This window comes from Mirounga leonina, unplaced genomic scaffold (genome assembly GCF_011800145.1).
Source record: "Mirounga leonina isolate KUSES-001 unplaced genomic scaffold, KU_Mleo_1.0 Mir_172, whole genome shotgun sequence".
Classification (NCBI taxonomy): Eukaryota; Metazoa; Chordata; class Mammalia; order Carnivora; family Phocidae; genus Mirounga; species Mirounga leonina.
Genome location: NW_023270442.1, coordinates 12,244,238 through 12,267,073, shown reverse-complemented (window position 1 = coordinate 12,267,073; position 22,836 = coordinate 12,244,238). Strand labels below are relative to the sequence as shown.

The following is a 22,836-nucleotide window of genomic DNA, read 5'->3' as shown; positions in this document are numbered from 1 at the left end:
CTCCCCACGAGGCGTCGGCACGCGAGTGGCCCGGAGTGACCGGCCGGGGGCGGGACCAAGGGGCGCGTGGGGATCCTTGCGTCCCACGCCGCGGCTCCCTCCGCCCCGCGGCTCTAGAACGCCCAGAAACATGGAATTGTGGAAAAACCCGGCCTTTCCCTTCCAATCCGTAGCTGACAGTACGCGAAATTGGGAAAATGAGGTATACGTGGCACGCCTTTATTAAGTCACTTTGTGTGGAAATGTCCTTGGTTATAAGAACATTGTCTCATCTGTTTCTTAGAAATCGGCTCATCTGTTAAATTGGGACGCGTCGAGCTGGGTGCTTTTTGTCGTTTCGTTTCTTGTGTTTTGGGTTTCCGAGGGTGTGTTCAGTCGGCGCATCTCAGTCCCTGCCCTCGCCTTTTCTTCCCTGCAGGTTTTTTTTTAGTCCTTGGCACACAGCGTTACCAGTTTGGTTCGCGGAATTCTGTGTTCTTGTCACCTTTTCCCTGTTTGACAAGGCCCACGACCGTAAAAATACCAGATCGTCAGCACTGGCTTCTGCACCTCTCTCGGGTGTTGTCGGGCTCTCCTGCCTCAACCGTCAGGGAGAAGGGCAGAGTGGGCACACCAGTTACACCCCAGGCGCGGAATCTTACTTAGCCTTCTAGGGAGCGATTTCTTTTCTTTTCTTTTTAAAGATTTTATTTATTCACTTCGGAGAGAGAGACAGAGAGAGAGCGTGAGCGGGGGAGAGCGGCAGAGGCAGAGGGAGAAGCCGGCTCCCTGCTGAGCTGGGAGCCAGGACCTGAGCTGAAGGCGGACGCTTAACCATCTGAGCCACCCAGGCTCCCCCAAGGGAGATATTTCAAAAACATGAAATGAGCAAACAGTACAAACTATTTTTGTGTATTTTAAGGATAAACATATTCACTGTGTGCTCTGAAATGTCTACAAAGATGTACAGGAGACTGTAGCACCTTTTATTAAGTTCTCTTAGCATTTTTTTCGCAAGGGCCATGAATTTGTTTGCACAGATAGGGCTTTGAGACTCCTACCCGCCCTCCACCCCCTCCACACACACTTCTGTTGGGAGAATAATTTGATAAGCCATGGGGGCTGGGGGTATGGAGGGGAGGAGAGTCTTCATCTTCCATCCCCACAGGGCATGCCTGATGGAACGCCAACAAAGGTGGCTGAACTGTTTTTGGAGGAAGGGGTGAGTTTACCTTCACATGAGAGTGTGCATTAAACTCACCCAAAGGGCTCGTTAAACTGCAGGTTGCTGTGTTTGACTCGGTGGGGCTGGGATGGGAACCCAGAACTTGCATTCCTAACTTGTTCCCAGGTAGCACTGGTGCTGCTGGCCTGCGACCTCACTTTGAGAACCTGACTTGCAGGTGTTTTTCTTGCCCAGCGAAGCAGGCAAGTTGGGGCCAAGAGCTGGACCTACTCGACTCCAAAGAAGAGATGGGGAAAGTGTCCTGAAAAGAAAAGTGGAAACAAAGAGACCAGGACAGGGACCAAGAAGGGACAGACCTAAAGGAGAACAGCTCTGCCTGCTGGGGATTTCTGTTCTGTTTGCTTTGTGGGATTTTTAAATCCTCCCCATTTCCTGAGAACTCTTCACCACAATCTGTATTTCCTTCTAATACTCATTCAGGAGGATTCAGTTGTAAGGATGACAAAATACCGAGGCCTAATTCAACGCCAGAGTGAAACAAGGACAGGGGCTGCTTCAGCCGCATGTGGGCTACACTTTATCCTATTTACTTATTTAGACCCTTGGATTCTAAGGCGTCCTCTATCAAACATACACAATCCACATTTTTTATCAGCCTCTAGAAAGTGCACATATTTGTAATTTTCCTGCTTGTACTTACTAGTATTCGCCAGATAATTGGTGTATGCTAGTAAGTTGCATAAATGTGCAAATGCTAGCCAAAGGGCCTTTGCCCAAGGTCTAATTTTCTTTGGGTTCCAGGAAGTTAGAGAGTCAGGTGTCAGTTCATTATATGAGCTTGCCAGGGGACCAGCCCAGGGACCAACCCCTGGATACAAAGAGCAGCCCTGGGACAGGGAGTTGGTCCTCTTTTGAGATATTCAGATGAAGCCTGGACAGCCCCCTGTTTTGGTCAGTGGAAGGGCTTTGTCTCCTACAGGTTTAGAGGACCCCAGAGGGTACTCTAAATTCATTCCCAGTACTGCCCTCCCACCTGCACAATGGAGTCCCTGGCCCTGGGCCCGTACTTTAGAAGGCTCTGTTCTGTCCCTCCCCAAGCCAGATATCCTGTGAGGGAGAGTCTGTGGAGCCAAGAGGGTATTCCCACCCAGAATCTTACCCCTCCTTCTAGAACAGGATTATGGAATTTAAATACAGGCATACCGCATTTTATTGTGCCTCACTTTATTGCTCTTTGCAGATGTATTTTTTATGAACTGAAGGTTTGTGGCAACCCTGATTGAGCAAGTCTGTGGGCACCATTTTTCTTTTCTTTCTTTTTTTTCCCCAAAGATTTTATTTTTAAATCATCTGTATACCCAATGTGGGGCTCAAACTCACAACCCTGGTATCAAGAGTCACACACTCCACTGACTGAGCCAGCCAGGCACCCACTGGCACCATTTTTCCAGCAGCCTTTGCTCACTTCATGTCTCTGTGTCACGTTTTTGGTAATTCTCGCAATATTTCAAACTTTTTTATTATCCATTATATTTGTTATGATGATCTGTGATCAGTGATTATAAACTGGCTGAAAGCTCAGGTGATGGTTAGCATTTTTTAGCAATAAGATATTTTTAAATTAAGGTATATACACTTTTTTAGACATAATGCTATTGCACATTTACTATTGTGTGTGTAAACATAACTTTTACATGCACTGGGAAACCAAAAATTTCATCCAACTTACTTTATTGCAATATTTGCTTTATTGTGGTGGTCTGGAGCCAAACCCACAATATGTCCAAGGTATCTTGTGATCTTGAACGGTATTTGTGTCCAACCTACAGCAGGATATCTCAGTCTTGGCACTGTTAACATTTTGGGTCAGATAACTACTTGTGGTGGCCATCCTGTACCTTGTAGGATCTTTAGTAGCATCCCTGGCCTCTATCCACTAGATGCTCCTAACACCCCCATCCTCAAGCTGTGACAAACAAAATGTCTCCAGAAATTGCCAAATGTTCCCTGAGGGGCAAAATTGCCCCCAGTTGAGAACTGCTGTTCTAGAACATTCACTGAATACTTAAGACATTGGAATTTCTTGGCATCCTCGGTCTGTTTCCAGGGCCTACACAGGCTAAAGATGGACTGTGCCACCGTGGGTATACACCTAAGTTTGACCATAGGCCCCCTTGGTGCAATGTGGAGCCTGCAGTGGGGAAAGAAGGAAAGACCGGGGACAGGGGGCTGGCTCTCATTCTATCGCCACCTTCCTCCATAGAACTCAAGAAGTCCAAGAATGCCATATTTGAACCTGCCTTCCAGGTCTTTATTAAGATATATTTGCTAAACCAGAAGATAGGATATATTTTATCTGGCTGTTATCTTGATTTATATCATTTAAATATCTAGTGTATGGTGTGAGGGCCTCCATTTTTGCTCTTGCCCCAGTCTAGTAAATATTAGGGCAGGCCTATTCATTTTGACCTTGAGATTCCGTGGTGGCTTTGGAGTGCTCCTGCCCCAAAATTTTGTGCCCCAGAGTTCATGTGTTTCAAACTGCAGTGTGACCAGAGTACTCAAGTAATTTTGAAAAGTTCACTTTTGTACCAGGCCAATCCTATTGAGAGTCATTATCTCCAAGAAGTCAAAAAAACCCAAAAGTAGGTTGGGTTGTCTTGAGGCCCAGAATGTGGCCAGAATCTGACAGTCAGAATGGGGCACGAGTAATCCAGAGAGACTTTGATTTTATAGGGAATGATGAGGAGGGATAGATGTCTCAGATATCACTGCAGCCTGAGTGGATGACTGAGCAGCTTACGGCGTGTCTTTCTGGCATTCCTGAGAATATAAAGTCAATGTTTGGGGACCTCTGTAGTTAGGATGTGAGTGAGAAGGATGTAGACCAGAAGTTCAGTCTTACATTTCTTTTCTTTTCCCCTTTCTCCTCTTCTTTTCCTAGGGTTCATTTTTCTATTTTTCTCCTTTATCTCTTCTTTCTCTTTCCCTAAATCATTTTTATTTCTGTGACTCAAGGCAATTTTCCCTTTATACCTTCATCATTCTCAGTAAATGTGTAGTTTTCTATTAATCTCCTTCACATCACACATCACAAAGGGATTATTACCATGGCCTTTGCTTATGAAAGACACATTTTTTTAAGATTTATTTATTTATTTATTTTAGAGAAAGAAAGGGAGGGAGGGGCAGAGGGAGAGGGAGAGAGAGCATCTCAAGCAGACTCCCCGCTGAGCATGGAGCTGACGTGACGTGCGGCTCAATCTCAGGATCCTGAGACCATGACCTGAGCAGAAATCAAGAGTTAGGTGCTCACCTGACTGAGCCACCTAGCGCCCCCCAAAAGACATATTTTTATGTGACTTGTAGGAAAATGCCAGAGTTAGGGAAAATTCAAAAGAAGCAAAGTACAAAGAGAGGTTTTTAAACGCTAAGAAACAAATGCACTAACAATTAGGAAGCAAAGGAGAAACAAGAAGTGGCATTAGCTAGTTCTGCCTGCAGCTACTAAAATGCAGATGTCACTAATCCCCAAAACTGAAACCTATTACCAATAAACCCTGTAGGAAGATTATATCACAGAATCATGAAGTATCTGAGGCATTCTCAAAAGTTGGAAAGTGAAAAGTGTAAAAATTAATGTAGATCGCTAGTAAGCAGGAGTGAACAGTCTGCGATTAGAAGTTTGCAAACTGTAATTGCGAGTTAGCTGTATATTTAATAATCTTGTCGATAACCTATGTCATAGGCTATATTTTTAGCAGTTCCAGCCTGGGCTCTGGCTCAGTCTGGCCCACTGTATCTTCCTGGATAATCCTCTCTAGACTTCAGCTATAAATCACAGGTACCTGGGCTACACATTAGAACTACCTAGGAGCTTTTTTGAAAACACTGGGCTTGGGCCTGATTACATTCAAATCTTCAAATTGTATATATATATATAAGCTATAAATGCACATTATGTTCCTGTAAGACATAAGAAACTAACAATGATTTGGGGTGCCTGGGTGGCTCAGTTCCCTGACTGCCTTCAAGTCGGGCTCCCTGCTCAGCAGAGAGTCTGCTTCTCCCTCTGCCCCACCCCCTCCGCTCGTGCATGTGCACTCTCTCACAAATAAATAAATAAATAATCTTAAAAAAAAAAGAAGAAGAAGAAACTAACAATGGTTTGCATTGGGAATATGCCACTTACCTTGGCACTTCATGTGAGAAAAATGCACCTTTATTTGGTTAAACAAGCATAACCAGGTTTCTGTTACATGTAGTCAAAAGCAGTTTCTAACTGATAAAGATGAGAAGCCACCAAAGAAGTTTTAGCAGGAAGCAGTATCAGTATGTCCATGTGTAAGAATGATCCCTGGGCGGGGAGGGGGGGGGGCGGGGCGCGGCTGCCTGGGCGGCTCAGTCGGTTGAGTGTTGGACTCTTGATTTCGGCTCAGGTCATGATCTCAGGACTGTGGGATCAAGCACTGTGTGGGTTCTGCACAGAGTCTGCTTATCCCTCTCCCACTGCTCCGCCCCCCCTCCCCCCAACTAGCATGCCCTTTCTCTCTCTCCAAAATAAATAAATAAATAAAATCTTAAAAAAAAATGATCCCTAGAATATCTTGACTGTGGACTGACAGGGGATGGGGTGAGACTGAAGGCAGTGAGTCCATTTGGGAGTCATGATAAGGTCCTGGCATAAGGCCATTACTGGGAAGAAAGGGGGAGAGATTCCAATGGAAATGGAATGCAAGCCTCAGTGACTATCTAAAGTGCAGGATGAGGGAGGGGGAAGGCAAATGTAGTTCACCTGTTTCAGGCTTGGGCCACCGGGTGGATGGTGGTGCCATTTACCAAGGAAGGCAAGTAGAGGGATAAAGAGCCTCATTCAGGAAAGGGTGCGTCTGGGGTGCCTGAGGGACCTAGAAGTGCCAAGCTTGAATTGTCAACTTGGATATGAGTCTGAATCTCAGGGTCACTTCTAAGTCTGGACTCTATGTCAAATTTAACACACATGCTATTCAGATTTGTAAAGAAAATGTAGTTATTTATTCCCTCTAGGGGATGTAATTGTCTTCATGAACCTCTGCCACTTTGGATGGGTAAGAATCAGGTAAGACTTGGATGGGCCAATGATGTTATGTCAAGTTCATTTGGTTTAAACAGTCTCTTTAGAGCAGTGATTTGCATACCTTAGTATAAGAATTAGCTGGAAGGCTTATTAAAACCCAGATTGCTGGTCCCCACCCCCAGAAACTTTTAAAAAAGAAATAGCTTTATTAATATATAATTAAATACTATAAAAAATTCACCCATTGTAAGTGTACACTTTGGTGATTTTTTTTTTTTTTTAGTAAATTTACGTAGTTGGCCATCATTATCAAAATGCAGTTTTAGAACATTTCCATCAACCTGATTAAGTTTCCTCCTGCTGGTTTTTGCTTAATCCCTTCTCCTATCCCAAGCCCTTGGCAACCACTGATCTGCATTTTTCTCTATAAATTTGCCTTTTCTGTATGTTTCTTATAAATGGAACCATAAAATATGTAGTCTTTGCATCTGGCTTCTTTCATTTAGTATGTTTTAGAGCTTAATCTATGTTGTAGCATGCATCAGTAGATCATTCCTTTTTATGTCTAAATAGTATTTTATTATATGGATATACCACAAATTGTTTTTCCACTCACAAATTGCTGGACATTTGGATTTGTTGTGGTTTGAATTGTGACCCCTCCAAAATTCGTTACTTGAAGTCTAACCCCATGTGACCTTTTTTGGAAATTGGGTTTTGTAGATTCCTATCTATTGACTCTTTTATCACTATGAAACATCTGTCTTTGTCTCTAGTAATATTTCTTATCTTTTTTTTTTTTTTTTAAAGATTTTATTTGACAGAGAGAGAGAGACAGTGAGAGAGGGAACACAAGCAGGGGAAGTGGGAGAGTGAGAAGGCAGTCGCTTAACCGACTGAGCCACCCAGGCGCCCCATAATTCCCATTTTATAAATTGGGGATTAAGACTCAGGGAGGTAGTCATAGCCTTGAAAGGGTAAAACCCAGACTTGAACCCAGATTTTCTGAATTCTAGGCCAGCACCCTTCAACAATACCATGGAATTTGTTTTAAAGTCTAAAATAACATCTTATCACTGTCCTTGCTTGATTACTCTAATTTACATATTAAGCATGATTAACTAAAGATTCCCATGAGTCTTGATTCAAACAAAACACACACATAAGCGTCTGCCTTTGGCTCAGGTCATGATCCCAGGGTCCTGGGATTGAGCCCCGCATCGGGCTCCCTGCTCAGCGGGGAGTCTGCTTCTCCCCCTCCCTCTGCTTCTCCCCCTGCTCATGCTCTGTCGGACTTTGGCTCAGGTCATGATTTCAGGGTCCTGGGGTTGAGTCCCCACGTTGAGTCCCCACCTCTGGCTCTGCGCTCATCGGGGAGTCTGCTTGTCCCTCTCCCTCTGCTCCAACCCACTGGCTACAAGAAGTCTTCCTGGAAACCAGAGATAGCTCCTTGTCCGGAAGTGACAGTGCAGAGCACTGCTTGGAGACAAAAAATGGGTGACTCACTGGACCCCTGTGTTGTGAGGTTTTGTTTCATTTTTGTTGTTGTTGAAGGAACGCACAGTAGAACATTGTTCGGGATCGCTTGTTTATGTTAGAGGCGTCGGCGGTGGCCACAGATCCCTTGCACTGCAGAAGACTAAGGAAGGAGGGTACTTAAAGCTCTTTAGTTTTCGGTTAGAGGAGTGAGAAGGGGGATCTTTTTGCCCTGGTTCTCACACCAGGCCCTCATCCTCCCAGCCCTCCCCCGCTCTCCACCTCCAACAAGGAGAGATGGCTAATTCCCGTAATTTACTTTTTATGTTTATTTTTCACTCTGTCCTCCCATGTTAGAAAGTAAGCTCTCATTAGTGCAGAGACTTTTGTCTGTTCTACTGGCTGGTATATTCCAAATGTCTGGATCAGTGTCTGGCAATCAAGCATTTGAGAATGAGTGACTTCTCTCTACTCCAAACAGCTGGTTGGATGTGAGAACTCAAGGCCTCATGGGGATTGAGGACTTGTCCTCACCCTTGGCCCCTTTGTCCAACAAGCCAAGACCCTCTGGTCCAAAGATCTCAGATCAGTCTGTGGAAGAAGGAGAGCTGGCTAGGAGGCCCCACCTGGGCATTAAGCCCAAACATCACCTACCAACCCTGGGGGTGGGAGCTGGAGCTGGGGTTGGGAGAGGAGGGACGGGCTGACTTTTATCCGTGTCCCCTTTAGGGCCATTTGATTTTGCTATGTTCATGTACTGTGTTAATTTTCCCAAAATTATTATAGTTTTTAAAAATGCTTGACTTTTAAAAATACTACTAAGCAAATTCTTGTAAGAGATAAAATTCACCTTTGGTTGGGACTTAAAAACAAGGCAACCAGTCCAAAATTGGGGTGCTTATGTTAAACCCCACATCACCAAACCGAGACTTACCTGAATTACAGTTTTGGCTCTCTCAGAAAGGGAGTCTTAAACCAGTCAGTCAGGAATCAGCACTAGTTAGGTATTCCGCCTGATAGACCCCCTGCCATCCCCTAAAGGAAAGTAACCTTGCAGTAACCAACCCGCTTTTTTGTCTTGTCTAAAACTTCCTTCTTCCTGCTCCCTTCTGACTAGAAGTCTTTCATTGTGTACAGCTCCTCAGGGCTCCTATCTGTTAGATTGGATGCTGTCTGATTCCAGTCGATTTTTGCTGAAAGTCTTAAAATGTTTAATATGCCTCCATTTACTTTCAACTAGACAGAGGTAAACTTTTCAGTTCTCAGAGAGTTTTTTCCTCCAGAATTAAAAATAACTGAAAGCCTCTCATAGGGGTGTCTTTCTTTGACTTTGCCTTTGCCTGTCTTGTTCATCATTAAATCTCTCTCTCTAGTGCCAGCATGGCATTGCCACAGAGTAAGCCCTTAATAAATATTTGATGAATAAATTAGTTTGGTATCAAAAGAAAATTCAAGCTGCTTATATTCCTCAATTCTGCATTTTGCTAAGGAAAGGATGTATGTGTCAAGTGTGATACTGTGATTAAATACATATTTGTTCTTCTTCCATGTCTGGCCCAGAGCTCCTTAACACCTTGGAATTCCCTCAGTGGTAAGAACATTAATGAGGTGACTTTTGGAAGCACCTGAGGATGGGAACTGGTTGCCTGAGAACCAGCCATGTGATTAGGGGGTTAGAACTGGAAATCCCTGACCTACATTAGGAGCAAGACCTGGAGATTGGATCAATCACCAGTGGCCAGTCGTTTAACCAGTCAAGCCTATCCGATGATGTATCCATAAAAACCCAAAAGGACTGGTTTAGAGAGCTTGTGGGTTGGTGAACACGTGGAGATTTGGAGAGAGTGGTGCCTCTGGAGAGGGCGTGGAAGCTCCACACCCTTTCCCCAAGCTTTGCCCTGTGCCTCTCTGCCACCTGGCTGTTCCTGAGTTATATCCTCTTATAAAATGAACCAGAAATCCAGTAAGTAACATGTTCCTCTTAAGTTCTGTGAGCTGCTCTAACAAATTAAGCCCAAGGAGGGGGTCATTGGAACTTCCAATCTATATCTGGTCAGTCAGAAGACCAGGTAATAAACTGGGCATGTGACAGGCTTCCGAGGTTGCGGGGTGGGGAGACAGTCTTAGAGGACTGAGGCCTTCACCTGTGGCATCTGTTGCTCTCTCTGGGTACATAGTGTCAGAACTGAGTCAAACTGTAGGACACCCAGCTGGTGTCCAGAAACCTGTTGAACAGCATGGGTAGCACCCACCCCCAACACACACACATTGGGATTGCTACTAGAATCATTTTACATAGAAATTAGCAGAGTATATAATATTTATTGTTCATTAATTGAGATGATGGGTGAGAACCTCAAATTTTAGGTTGGACCAAGATGCCCAGACTCTTAAAACTAGAGAAAGATGGAATCTGAGTAGTCATGGAATCCCAAGATGCTGGTTGATTCCCTTTAGAGCAGCTGGGATGGCCCACATGAAGGGAAGTCCTATTTCAGTCATGTCACATTCATACTGAAGGAGCTGACTATGAAATGATCATTGAGACAGATCAGGTCTCTGGGATCAATCCACGGACTGCCAGATTTGGAAGACTGTAACAGACCCCTGTCCGGGAATATCAGCTGAAGCCCCAAACCAAGAATAGCAGTGACATGTGACAAGACCCTAACATTCTTTTTTTTTTTTTTTTTTAAGATTTTATTTATTTCTTTGAGAGAGCAAGAGCACGAGTAGGGGAGAAGGGCAGAGGGTTCCCTTGCTTCTCAGGGAACCTGACGCAGGGCTCCATTCCAGGACCCCGAGATCATGACTTGAGCCGAAGGCAGCTGCTTAACCAACTGAGCCACCCTGGCACCCCAAGACCCTAACATTCTTAAGAGAGGTGTAGGGATCTCCCCTCATAACTTGCTAGGAGGTGGCTAGACCAGTTTTTGACCTGAAACCATGCCCTCCTGTGGGCTCAGTAGGAGAAAGGGAGGAATCTGTCAGCCTGGATCAGAGTGAGCATTTCTTTGAAGAGCATGTTGGCTTGTAGGAAAGAAGGGTGATTTTCCGCTGCTACCCCCCAAACTCAAGACAAATAATGCCTAGAGTGTGGGGGTTGCCTGCCTGCAGAGGAGAAAGACCCAATACTAGGCCAAGCTGGAGGAAGTTCAGAGAGTGGCTAGTGGGGCAAGAGTTATAGGGTATTGTGGGATGAGAAGGAGTTGGGGGATGGAGGAGGACTTTTTCATTTCACTTTCTGTTCTGCTTAATTTTTTTTAAAGATTTTACTAAGTTTGGGGCACCTGGGTGGCTCAGTCTGATAAGCATCTGCCTTCGGCTCAGGTCATGATCTTGGGGTCCTTGGATCAAGCCCCACGTTGGGGTCCCTGCTCAGCGAAGAGCCTGCTTCTCCCTCTCCCTCTGCCCCTCCCCCTCACTCATGCGCTCTTTCTCTCTCTCTCTCAAATAAATCTTTAAAAAAAAAAAAAGATTTTATTAAGTAATCTCTACACCCAACATGGAGCTCAAACTTACAACCCTGACATCAAGAGTCACATGCTCCAAAACTGAAACAGCCAGGAGCCCCCTGCTTAATTTTTAATTGTTAAAAAGCTGGTTATATTTATTGCTTGCTTTGGCAGCACATATACTAAAGTTGGAACTATACAGAGAAGATTAGTATGACCCCTACACAAGGATGACACGCAGATATGTGGTGTTACATATTTTGATTTTGATGAGCACTAATTATAGAATTGTTGAATCATTATATTGTACACCTGAAATTAATGTAGCACTGCATATTAATTAAACTTGAATAAAAAATGAAAAGACTGAATAAATGTAGAGACAGCCCATGTTCTTGGATAGGAAGAACAAATATTATAAAGATATCAATTCTCAAATTATTTTATATTTTTAATGCAGTTCTACTGAGAATTCCAGTGGGTTTTGGTTTTTTTTGGTGGCGTGCTGACAAAGGATTTGAAAGCTTCTTTGGAAGAATAAATTGGTGAGAATGACTTAGCAAATAAAAAAAAAGCTGGTTATATTTATATTTAATTTGTTTAAAAGCCACTTAAGCCCCTCTCTTAGGAGAGTGACGTTCGGAGATGTTAAATCAATGCTTCCCCAGTCTTTTTTTTGTTTTTTTTTGGCTTTTTAAGTTTTCATTTAATTCCACCTAGGTAAGGAGTTGGATCATTAGGGAAAGCCTACAATTCTTGATCCTGGGGTTGTGAGTTCAAGCCCCACGTTGGGCATAGAGCTTACTTTAAAAAATATAACAATAATAATAATCATAATTCCAGTTAGTTAAAATCCAGTGTTATAGTAGTTTCAGATATGCAATAAAATGAATGCTTCCCCAGCTCTCACGTGCATAAAATCACCTGGAGATCTGGTAAATACAGGCTCTGATTCAGCAAATCTGGGGTGGAGCCTGAAGTTGTACATTCCCATCTAGCTCCCAGGCATCCCTATACTGCTGGCATGGGGACCACACTCTGAGTAGCAAGGGGTAAGCAGCTTGCCCAAGGCTACCCAACCAGCACTGGAATTCTGATCTATTGTGTCCCAAAACCCTAAATAAAATTGACATTTACTCTTGACAAATAAAATATATCTACCTATTTACTAAAAAAAAAAAAAAGGCTCACTCTCGTCTTTTTCTTTCTGTTTATATTGACAACCCCTAGAAATCAGAACGTTATAGATAGTCGCAAGCCACCTGCATTGCCTGTTATGCTGGCTGTTTCCATGTTGGTATGGGGAAATGGTTTATTTTAAAACAATTACAAATGATTCTGTTAAATTGCAGCCTTCCATAGAGTTATGTGTCCCCTTAAGCAGTTATGTAACCAGTTACATAACCAGCAGCTTGAGATAGTGCTCTTTGTGCTTTGCTAGTAGTTTGCTGGAAAAGAGCCCACCAGACAGTAAAGGCATTCCTTACTCCTTTACTAACCCTACGCTTGGGCCACCAAAGGGAACCCTGCTTATCCCACTGAGCTGTCCTCCTGGGCCACCCCAAGGATCCTTGATGTGTGGGCGTGCATCACCCTGTGGGGTCCTGGGTGCCAGGCCATTGCACTGAGCCCTCCTGGCCTCCCTCAGTGGGAGGGTTCATTATACCCCTTTTAGAGATGAGGAAACGGAGGCTACAGCTCATTAAATTTTTGCCTAAGGTCACACACCCAGGACTCAAAGATTTGTCCCTCTGATGCCGGAGTTCCTGCTCATTACCACTTCGCTCTGCCAGTTCAGTTCACCTTAGTTGATTCCATATTTTCTGGGGCAAGTCAGGGCTCCTTCATCAAGTCAAGGTTGTTTCCCTTTTCTTTTCCCACAGAAGTTCTTAACATTGCTAACTCATTCTTGTCTTTCAAGTCTTTATTTCAATGTCACTTTTTTTTTTTTTAATTTGTTTAAGTAATCTCTACACCCAATGTGGGGCCTGAACTCACAACCCCAAGATCAAGGGTTACATGCTCTTCCACCTGAGCCAGGCAGGCGCCCCTTAATGTCACCTTCTTAAAGAGACCATTTCTGACCACAGGAAAACCACCCCAATACTGTTTTACCCCTATAAACAATGGCCACCTGCTGGTATTTTTCTGGTTTATTTTTGTCATTTGTGTCTGCCCATCATCATTCCTACCAATGCTTGGCATTAATAGATGTTCAGTAAATATTTGTTAATCAATAAGTAAAGTATCCCTGGGAGGAACCTTCTGGTTCCTTTGCAGGAATGAGACAGGGAAGAAGAAGGGGGCAGGGGGGAGCAAAATCATTAATGACAAGGCTTCTCATCATTTTAGTCTTGTGCCCCAAATAAGCACCCACCAAGGCTTTGGTAACTCAGGTGTTGGGTTTGGGTCTTTCCAAGCTTTTGTCTGTGTTATGAAGAAACAAACCAGTTGCCTATGGCTGTGGCTTCCTATCCAAGGAAGGCTGGAAGAGAATGGAAATCCTGAAAACAGCTGGGATGGGCTTGGGAAACTGGAGAGAAGGTCTCCTGTGCTCCTTCAGGACACGCCAGTGCTCTTAGAGAAAGCTCTGAGGTAAGGTGAACAAGACTTTTCTCTGCACTCCCAGCTCCCTGCCAGCCCCTCCTCCCCATCCTCACCTCTGTTGTAAGGCTTGGCCTCATCTCTATTGAACTTTGTCCTATTTGGGGATAGAATACTTTTCCAAGTGTCAACAACATTCCCACGGCTAAGATTTAAAAAGCGAATAAAGAGGTGAACTTAACACCTTTTGCACAAATTGCAAGCCAGTTTTCATTAACAGTACCTTACTGGGAAATGTAATTTGATAGAAGAATGAGGTTTGTTAATCTTTTGGATTCCTTTTTTTTTTTTCTTCTTTCTTTTTTGCTGCCTAAACTGAAAATGTGTGCCACCTAGAGGTCCTGGATGTGCTCAATCAGAAAATTATACTGAGGCCAGCTGGGCCTGACCCCAGAGACAAGTGGGCTCAAACTAGCACTTCTCTTCCCCCCTTGATGAGCAGAGAAAAGTATGGGACGCAATTCCCAACCACCAGAATCGACTGTACTTTTTCTTGCAGAGGGCCGTCATTAAATTCACTTCTGGGCTCTCCTGTGCCACTCCTCCCTTCTGTTCTGCTCAGTTTCCATTCTCCAGTCCTGCTGTTCAGCCAGGTGGGATTTCTCCATCACAATTGTGCGGGTGCGGAGGCTGAGCATTTCTCTGACAGTGAGCAGGTAACCCGACTTGTCATAAGGGAGCACAAAGAAAGGGCATTGCATAATAAAGATTTAACCTTGCCCAAAGAGAGTTCTGGTCTTTGCCCTCAACCCCCAGGAGGTAATCTCTAAACCCTGAGAATGTCCTGCCTGATAAGAGTGATTTTGTTTACTTGGATGCTTCGTGCCATGCCAGGTAGTCTAACAATGCGATTTGTGGTGAGGGCTTTGGTCCTGCAGGATCAGCTCAGCTCTGGGATAGACTGGAGACTGAGGTCAGCCATGTGGGCAGCCGACCACATCCTGGAGATCAAGCCCTGGTAAAAACAGCACACCATGGCTTGAGTAAATTTTCCTGGTTGGCAATACTCCATGCATATTGTCGTGCATTGTTTCTGTCCATGACTTTGCTGGGAGAGGACAGCTGGAGGCTTTGTGTATGTATGGAACTCTCCTGGACCCCACCCTATGTGTCTCTTCCCTTGGCTGATTTTAATCTGTATGCATTCACTGTAATAAATCATAACAGTGAGTACAATAGGTTTCAGCAAGTTCTGAGAGTCCTTCTTGTGAATTCTTGAACTTAAGGTGGTTGTGGGGATCCCTGGACTTGCCATGGGTGTCAGAAGGGAGGGTAGTCTTGGGAACTGTTCTGTAACTTTATAGGCACTTAGTAAGAATCTGAACATGTGATCTCCAGTCCTGGATTCTCCACTTACTGGCTGGGTAAGTCACTTCATCTGCTTGAACCTCCTTTTCCTCATTCAGTGGGAAGGTATTGTCTGTGTGCCCTCTGGAGGAGACTGTTGTGTGGATTGAGATGGAAGCAAAATGGCTGTGCAAGTTGTCCAGGTCCATGCAAATGCACCACTGCCACAAATGTATTGAGTGCCCTTTCTCGTCAAGGCAAATTTGATAATGATGACAATGACCGTGAGGACCCCATTCCTACAATCTGACTAATCGTATCTGTCTAGACAGGGAGGAAAGAGGGGTTGGGGTTGAATAAGTACCTGGAGCCTGAGTGGAAGCCATTTCTCTGAAATGAGGTCTTAGGAGCCACTTACCTGGTAGAAGACTGCAAGCTCTATGTGCTTCACAAGACACGGATCGAAGCCACAATGCACCTGTCATCAGGACAAAAACTCAAAAGCTTGACAAACTACTCTGTGGCAAGGCTGTGAGGAAGTGGGCACTCACACATGACTGGTGGGAATACAAAGTGGTACATCCCCTGATGCAGGGAATTGAGCAATATCTAACAAAAGTACATAGTATTTACCTTTGACCTAGAAATCGAACTTCTGGGTACTATCCTGAATCACACCCCCCCAGTATATATCTTCTTTATATCTTTCATCTAGATTCACCAATTGTTAACATTTTTGTCACACTTGCTCATGAACACTCTCTCCATATATGTACATGTTTGTGTCTAGATGTACATGTATATATATGTATATGTCTGTACCTACGTGTTTAATATAGAGACATTTTTGCTGAATCATTAAGACTAATGTGTACCCTTTACACCTAAATAATTCAGAGTATGTCTCTTTTTTAAAAAATTTTATTTATTTATTAGAGAGAGAGAGAGAACAAGCAGGGGAGCTGCAGGCAGAGGGAGAAGCAGGCTCCTGCTGAGCAAGGAGCCCAATGCGGGGCTCAATCCCAGGACCCTGGGATCATGACCTGAGCCGTAGGCAGCTGCCCAACCGACTGAGCCACCCAGGCACCCCAAGAGTATATCTCCCAAGAACAAAGACATTCTCTTGTATAGTCTTAGAAAAATCATCAAATTCAAAAAATTAATATAATATTATTGTTTAATATATTTTTCATGTTCACATGTTGCCAATTGTCCAAATAATATCCTTTATAAACCTTTGTTTTCAAGCTTGGCTCCAGTCGTGAATTAAGCAAGACATTTAAGTGTCAAATCTCTTTAATCTCCCATAATCTGGAAGCACTCCTCCACCTCACTTTGTCATGCCATGTACATTTCTGAAGAGGAAAATGCCTAGTTTTGTAGAGGGCCCCTCAATTGGGGCTTATCTGATTGCTTCCTTGAGATTATTCTGGTTCCACATTTTGGTCTAGAGTAATGTGATTTCAGTTTGTCCTGTTATTAGTGTTTGAATGTTGGACACTTGCTGTGGTGGTCAACATGAAGATGTCTGGGATAGCTCTCCACTATCAAGGTACTCTTTCCTCTGGTTAATTAGTGAATCACCTGTGGGGAGGTACGTAGAGCCTTCGTTAATATCCTACTCCAAACTGTCTCACCCAAAAGAATCAGTTAATGAACTCAGATTTTGTAAAGAAGATGGAGTCTCCCCTGACTTCGGCAAGATCCCAGAAATATACCCATCAGTGCGGATTCTAGTTTCAGGGCAAACAGGACAGCCTCAAGCTCAGGAGTCTTCACCCGGTCTCCCCAAGGGGTCCTTGGATAGAATTCAAGGGGTTCTTAAACTTGGCTGGGAAAGCAATTAGGTTGGTATTTTCACCACCCTCTTAGTAAAATTCATTATTCTTTTCGATTATGAATGAGACAACAAAGCATCGCAGTAGCAATGGCTATGTCACCCATGGAAATTCCAGATGTTTTTATATCACATTACAACTGACACAGAATATTATTTACATTCATCATTCCTTTGAAATCCTCACAGTTATTAGACTCACCACTAGATCTTGTTATCCAATATATTAATAAGGAAAGCACCTATATTACATACCAGATTTTAAATACATTTTGGTGTTAGGATTTCAACAGTATTTCCTTTGTAAACCTGTGTATTTTATTTTCTGCACTTGTATTAATGCGTTTGGGCTGTTGCAACAAAATACTAGAGGCTGGATAGTTTATAAACAACAGATACTTATTTATTACAGTTCTGGAGGCTGCAAGTCTGAGATCAGGGGGCCGGCAAGGTCAGGTGCTGATGAAGGCCATCTTCTGTGGGCTGCATCCTCACATGGTGGAAGGGGCAGGGAGCTCTGCCTGGTCTCTTTTATAAGAGCACTAATCCCATTTGTGGGGGCTCCACTTTCCTGACCTAAGCAACGCCCAGAGGCCTTGCTTCCTAATTACCATCACATTGGGCATTAGGAATTAAACATATGAATTTGTGGGGGACACAACCAACCAGACCATAGCAGCACTTAGGAACATTATCCTGAGCAGGAGTCCATGGCACAGAAAAGGTTAACAACCCTTGCCTCTGTCCTCTCCGGTCTCCAGCTGGTCCTCATTACTTGTTCAGGATCACCTTTTGAAAACACCAGCCTTTCAGGTTTTCCTCCGTGACTCTCGAAATTTGCTGGTTTGGGCACCAGCATAAAGAAACTGCTTGGAAGTTTGCCACAATCTGTCTCAGGGTTCTCATCTGCCACTCCCATTAATCTGGCCTCACCCAAACACCACTTTGTTCTGTTGCTCAGGATGTGGCCTGTGGGGCAGGGGCGGGGGCGCGGGGGGAGGGGGTGAGGGGGGTCTTCTCTACCGCTTAAAAAAAAAAAACCTGCTGCTCTTCCAAGACCCCAGACTAAATCATTCCTTCCCTTTGTATTTGTTTGGTGCTTTGTTTGCCTCAATAGCCCTCATCAGCACCTGTAAGTGTGTGAACTTTACCTGTCTCTACTGTCTTTCCTGTCTATCTCTTCTACTGGATGGGAAGCCCCTTAGGGACGTCCTTCTTCCTAGCAGCTCCTAACCACGTTCTGGAGCACTGCACATGGTTTTAAGTTAGATTTGTGTGGTTGAATAGATGCAAATCCCCACTTTGGAGTAAGAACAGGCAGTCCCAGGTGAGAAGCCCCAGGGTTGGAACCTAAGGCTTCTGGTCCCTGGCCTGCAGTCCCCAGTCCACTATAGAGCACCAAGGGCCTGGCCAGTTTCACCATTTTCTGACCCAGAATTTCTCTCAAACAACCGTGACTTCTGTAGTCTTACTGGATTGAGGAAACAATCTTTCTGAGGCTTAACGCAAAGATAAATATGTCAGCAAGAATTTCTATTCGGATGTGACATTTGCACATGAAATGATACCCCAAACCCCTAAATTTCTTCTTCCCAAGAGCCCCAAGTGGCTCTCTCTAATTTCCATATACGAAAAAATGCCAACTATTCAGAAAAGTACAGAGAATGATTTAATGAGCTCATCACCTACATTCAACAATTATCATTTTGCCTTTTTTTTTTGGTGCTTGCTTTTATTTAATTTCCTGAAGCATTTTTTTTTTTAAGATTTTATTTATTTATTTGAGAGAGAGAGAATGAGAGACAGAGAGCACGAGCAGGAAGAAGGTCAGAGGGAGAAGCAGACCCCCCGCTGAGCAGGGAGCCCGATGCGGGACTCGATCCCGGGACTCCAGGATCATGACCTGAGCCGAAGGCAGTCGCTCAACCAACTGAGCCACCCAGGCGCCCTTTCCTGAAGCATTTTAAAGTCAATTACAAACCTTAAATAAAGGACAGTATGTTCCAGAACCGTAATTCCTTAGTCACACATAAGAAAGTTAAAGTTTGCACAATGGTGACTTTATATTATGATTTTTCTACATTTATTAGCTGGCATTCTCTGTAAAGCAGAGGCTTTTCTCCTCACTCAGGCCTATTTGGTCACCCTGAAATACAATTTCTGTAGGAAAGGCAAGATAAATGTCCTCATATCTCCCTTTAATGATCCATATTCCAAGTAAGGACTTGGAGCAATAGATACCATCGTGGTGACAAAAGCATTATTTTAGGGGAAGCAACTTTCTCTTTTCGTTGACTATCATAATGAGCTCATGGTTTGGGGTTTTTTTTGCCAGGGGTGTGGGATTTTTTAGGTCTCATTCTAGAGTGTAAAAACAAGTTTGTTTTGTTTTTTACCTTGTTAACTCCTAATTACAGTTTTCCATCTTATCCATATTGTGATATGAGACAATTTCATTGCTCTCAACTGGTCGGCAGTACACTTTATGCTTCCCATTTGCTACACTTTAACTATAAATCCCCTTGGGTCGGGCACCTGTGTTGCTACCCATACTTCATTTGATAGATAATTTTATGTGTCAGCTTGACCGGACCATGGGGTACCCACCAGTCACATTTAGTCAAACATTATTCTGACTGTGTCTGTAAGGGGGGGGGGTTTAAAGAGAATAACACTTGCATGGGTAGACTGAGTAAAGCAGGTTGTCCTCCCTGATATAGGTGGGCCTCATGCCATCCACTGAAGACCTGAATAGAACAAGAAGACTGAACAAGAAGGAACTTCTGCCTGACTCTTTGAGTCAGAACATCCGTCTTCTCCTGCCCTCTGACTACAACTTACACCCGCTCTCCTGGTTCTCCAGCTTGCCGACTGCAGATCTGGGGACTTCTCAGCCTCCATAATCACGTGAGCCAATTCCTTCCCTGACTAATACACTTTGCTACCAAGATGTACCTTCTCATACATATTTCTTTGTGTCCCCATGCAAACGTGCTATGTGATGGGCGGGCACACTCTTAATTTGTCTGTGTTCAGGGCACTTCCCTCCAGACTGGATGAACCTGGTTATACAGCTGCAGCTGCGTGTGAGAGTTTGTGATGCTTCACATTTTCGTTGACACTTTATTTGCATTTTTTTAAGTTTATAGCATCTCCTTTCTGCTCAATAGCCTGACTGGCTTCATTCAGCGGGAAGTCCACACGGATCAGAGGGCCCGCAGGAACTCATGTCCCACCTCCTCCATTCCCACCAGCCAGCTCTTTGCCCATCTCTTACTCGTGAACCACTCTCTCTTGCTTCTAGCCATGTGGGCCTCATGCTGCTCCTCAGCCACACCATTTTTGTCCCACCTCAAGCCCTTCCCGTGGCTGTGTGCTCTGCCTGGACAGCCCCTCCACAGACACGCTCAACTCTACGACTTCGCCTTGAAGATGTCTGTGATGTTGTGATTTATAATAAGAAATACATATTTCAGGGGCACCTGGGTGGTTCGGTTGAGCGTCTGCCTTCCGCTCAGGTCATGATCTGATATAGAGCCCCACGTTGGGCCCCCTGCTCAGTGGGGAGTCTGCTTCTCCTCCTTCCTCTGCCCCTCCCCCCTCAGATAAATAAATAAAATCTTAAAAAAAAAAAGAAATACATATTTGGTCTTTGTCCCCACCCCTGACTCAGAGCTTCTAAAAGCCTTGGAATCTCGTAAGTGACAATAGCAATAAGGTGTCTTGATATTCATAACAAGCCCCTCTCAGCCACACGTGAGTTTATGTCAATGTGGTGATTTTTGGAAAGCCCCTAAGGTTGATGGCTGGTTGACAGGGAAACAGACATGTGATCAGAGGCTGAAACTTTCAGTCCCATCCCCTGACCTTTGGGGAAGGGAGAGAGGCTAGAGGCTGAATCAATTGCCAATGGCCAGTGATTTCATCAATCATGCCTATGTAACGAAACCTCCGTAAAAACCCAAAAGGATGGGGTTCAGAGAGCTTCCAGGTTGGTGAGTACATGGAGGTTGCTAGGACAGCGGTGCACTCGGAGAGGTCATGGAAGCTCCGCACCCCTGCCCACATACCTTGCCCTCCGCATCTCTTCCATCCAATGGTTCCTGAGTTATACTCTTATGTAATAAACCGATAATTTAGTAATGTAAAATGTTCCTCTCAGTTCTGTGAGCCTCGCTAGCAAGTTAATTCAACCCAAGGCGGGAGTTGTGGGATCCTCCAATTAATAGACAGTCACCAGAAGCACAGGGAACAGCTTGGACTTTCATTTGGCATCTGAAGGGTGGCAGGGGAGCAAGGGGGAGCCTAGTGGGCTGAGCCCTTAACTATCTGCAGGTAGATAGTGTCAGAATGGAGACAATTGCCCATGGTGGTGGAGAAAACACATATTGGGATTTCATTCCCTTATCTTCGCCTCTGCTGGAAATGAGCATAAGTTCATATGACTTCCATTCACACACGTTTTCCTTCTGCTTGCGGTTTTTTGTATAATCTTCTTGTTCATATAATCCCCTTGTTTCCATCAGTTATGGTCATTAGTCTTTTTCTCTAACACTTACCATATATTTATTAGATTAAGAGAACATCTTTCCTGGTGATAATCATTTCTAAGTATTCTTTTCCTTTTAATTGCAGTAAAATATACATAAACTTACCATTTCTAAGTGTACACTTCAGTGGCATTAAAGTACATTCACATTTGTTCTGTAATCATCACTACCATCCATCTCCAGACACAGTTTCCTGGCTGTAATCATTTCTTTTTATTCATTCATTCATTCATCCATCCATCCATCCATTTATTTATTTGTTTACTGATTGATTTTTTAGTCATCTCTACACCCAACGTGGGGCTCACACTCACAACCCTGAGATCAAGAGTCACATGCTCTACTGACTGAGCCAACCAGGCGCCACTCTTTTTTTTTTTTTAAATTGTAGTAAAATACACCACAGTGAAACGCCACTGTGGCATTCCGTACATTCACATTGTTAGGTAACCATGGCCACCATCCATCTCTAGAACTTTCTCATCATTCCAAACTGCAACTCTGTACCCATTACACAAGAACTCCCTATTCCCCTCCCCAAGCCCCTGGTGCCCACCATTCCACTGTCTCTGTGTATATGGCTACTCTGGTATCTCCTCTAAGTGGAATCACATAGTATTTGTCTTTTTGTGACTGGCTTATTTCATTTAGCGTAAGGTTCATCCATGTTGTGGTATGTGTCAGAATTTCCTTCCTTTTAAAGGTTGAATAATATTCTGTTGCATGTATATAGCACATTTTATTTATCCATTCACCCATCAGTGGACATTTAGGTTGTACATTATTGGTTTTGATGCTCAGATTGATTTGATTCTCACCTTGGAGCGGTGGGAACTCCTTCAAGTTGGTTCTGAGTTTTCATGACAGGACACCACTGTTCTTTGATCTTGCTTTCTGTGGTAGAAATGTCACTCCTCTCCTACATTCCCTGCCAAAGACCTGAGGTTTGGTCTTTCTCAAAGAATCCCAGGTTCCTCTTAGTTGGTAATGGCATTTAGACACCAAAATATGGGCCTGTGTACTACATGTGTCTTAACTTTCCTACTACATTCCATGAAGAGAACAGCTACATCTTACTCACTTTGGTTTTATCACAGTACTTTACCCCCAGCAGGTATGGAATCAACTTTTTTTGTTCCTTTAGATTAAAAAAATGTCTTCACTCTTGGGGCTCCTGGGTGGCTCAGTTGGTTAAGCATCGGACTTTTGGTTTCAGCTCAGGTCATGATCTCAGGGTCATGAGATCAAGTCCTGTGTCAGGCTCTGTGCTAGGCATGGAGCCTACTTAAGATTCTCTCTCTCCCTCTCCCTCTCCTCCTCCCCTGCCCCCCCGGCATGCAAGCTGTCTCTCTGAAAAAAAAAAAAAAAAGTTTTATTGAGGTATATAATTGACATAGAACATTATA

At 44.0% G+C, this 22,836-nt stretch overlaps 1 long non-coding RNA gene and 1 pseudogene across 3 annotated transcripts; both read left to right on the top strand.

Annotated features, from left to right (window-relative positions):
- Window positions 1-46: 46 nt before the first annotated feature.
- LOC118018818 lies at window positions 47-20,407 on the top strand. 3 transcript variants are annotated; one of them, XR_004681493.1, is made up of 3 exons: window positions 47-202; window positions 19,601-19,787; window positions 20,051-20,407. It is a non-coding gene; the product is annotated as an uncharacterized LOC118018818 (long non-coding RNA). The 3 variants fall into 3 exon arrangements; XR_004681492.1 differs by having other exon boundaries at window positions 20,023-20,407; XR_004681494.1 differs by having other exon boundaries at window positions 20,185-20,406.
- LOC118018921 lies at window positions 11,315-11,415 on the top strand (annotated as a pseudogene).
- Window positions 20,408-22,836: the final 2,429 nt, after the last annotated feature.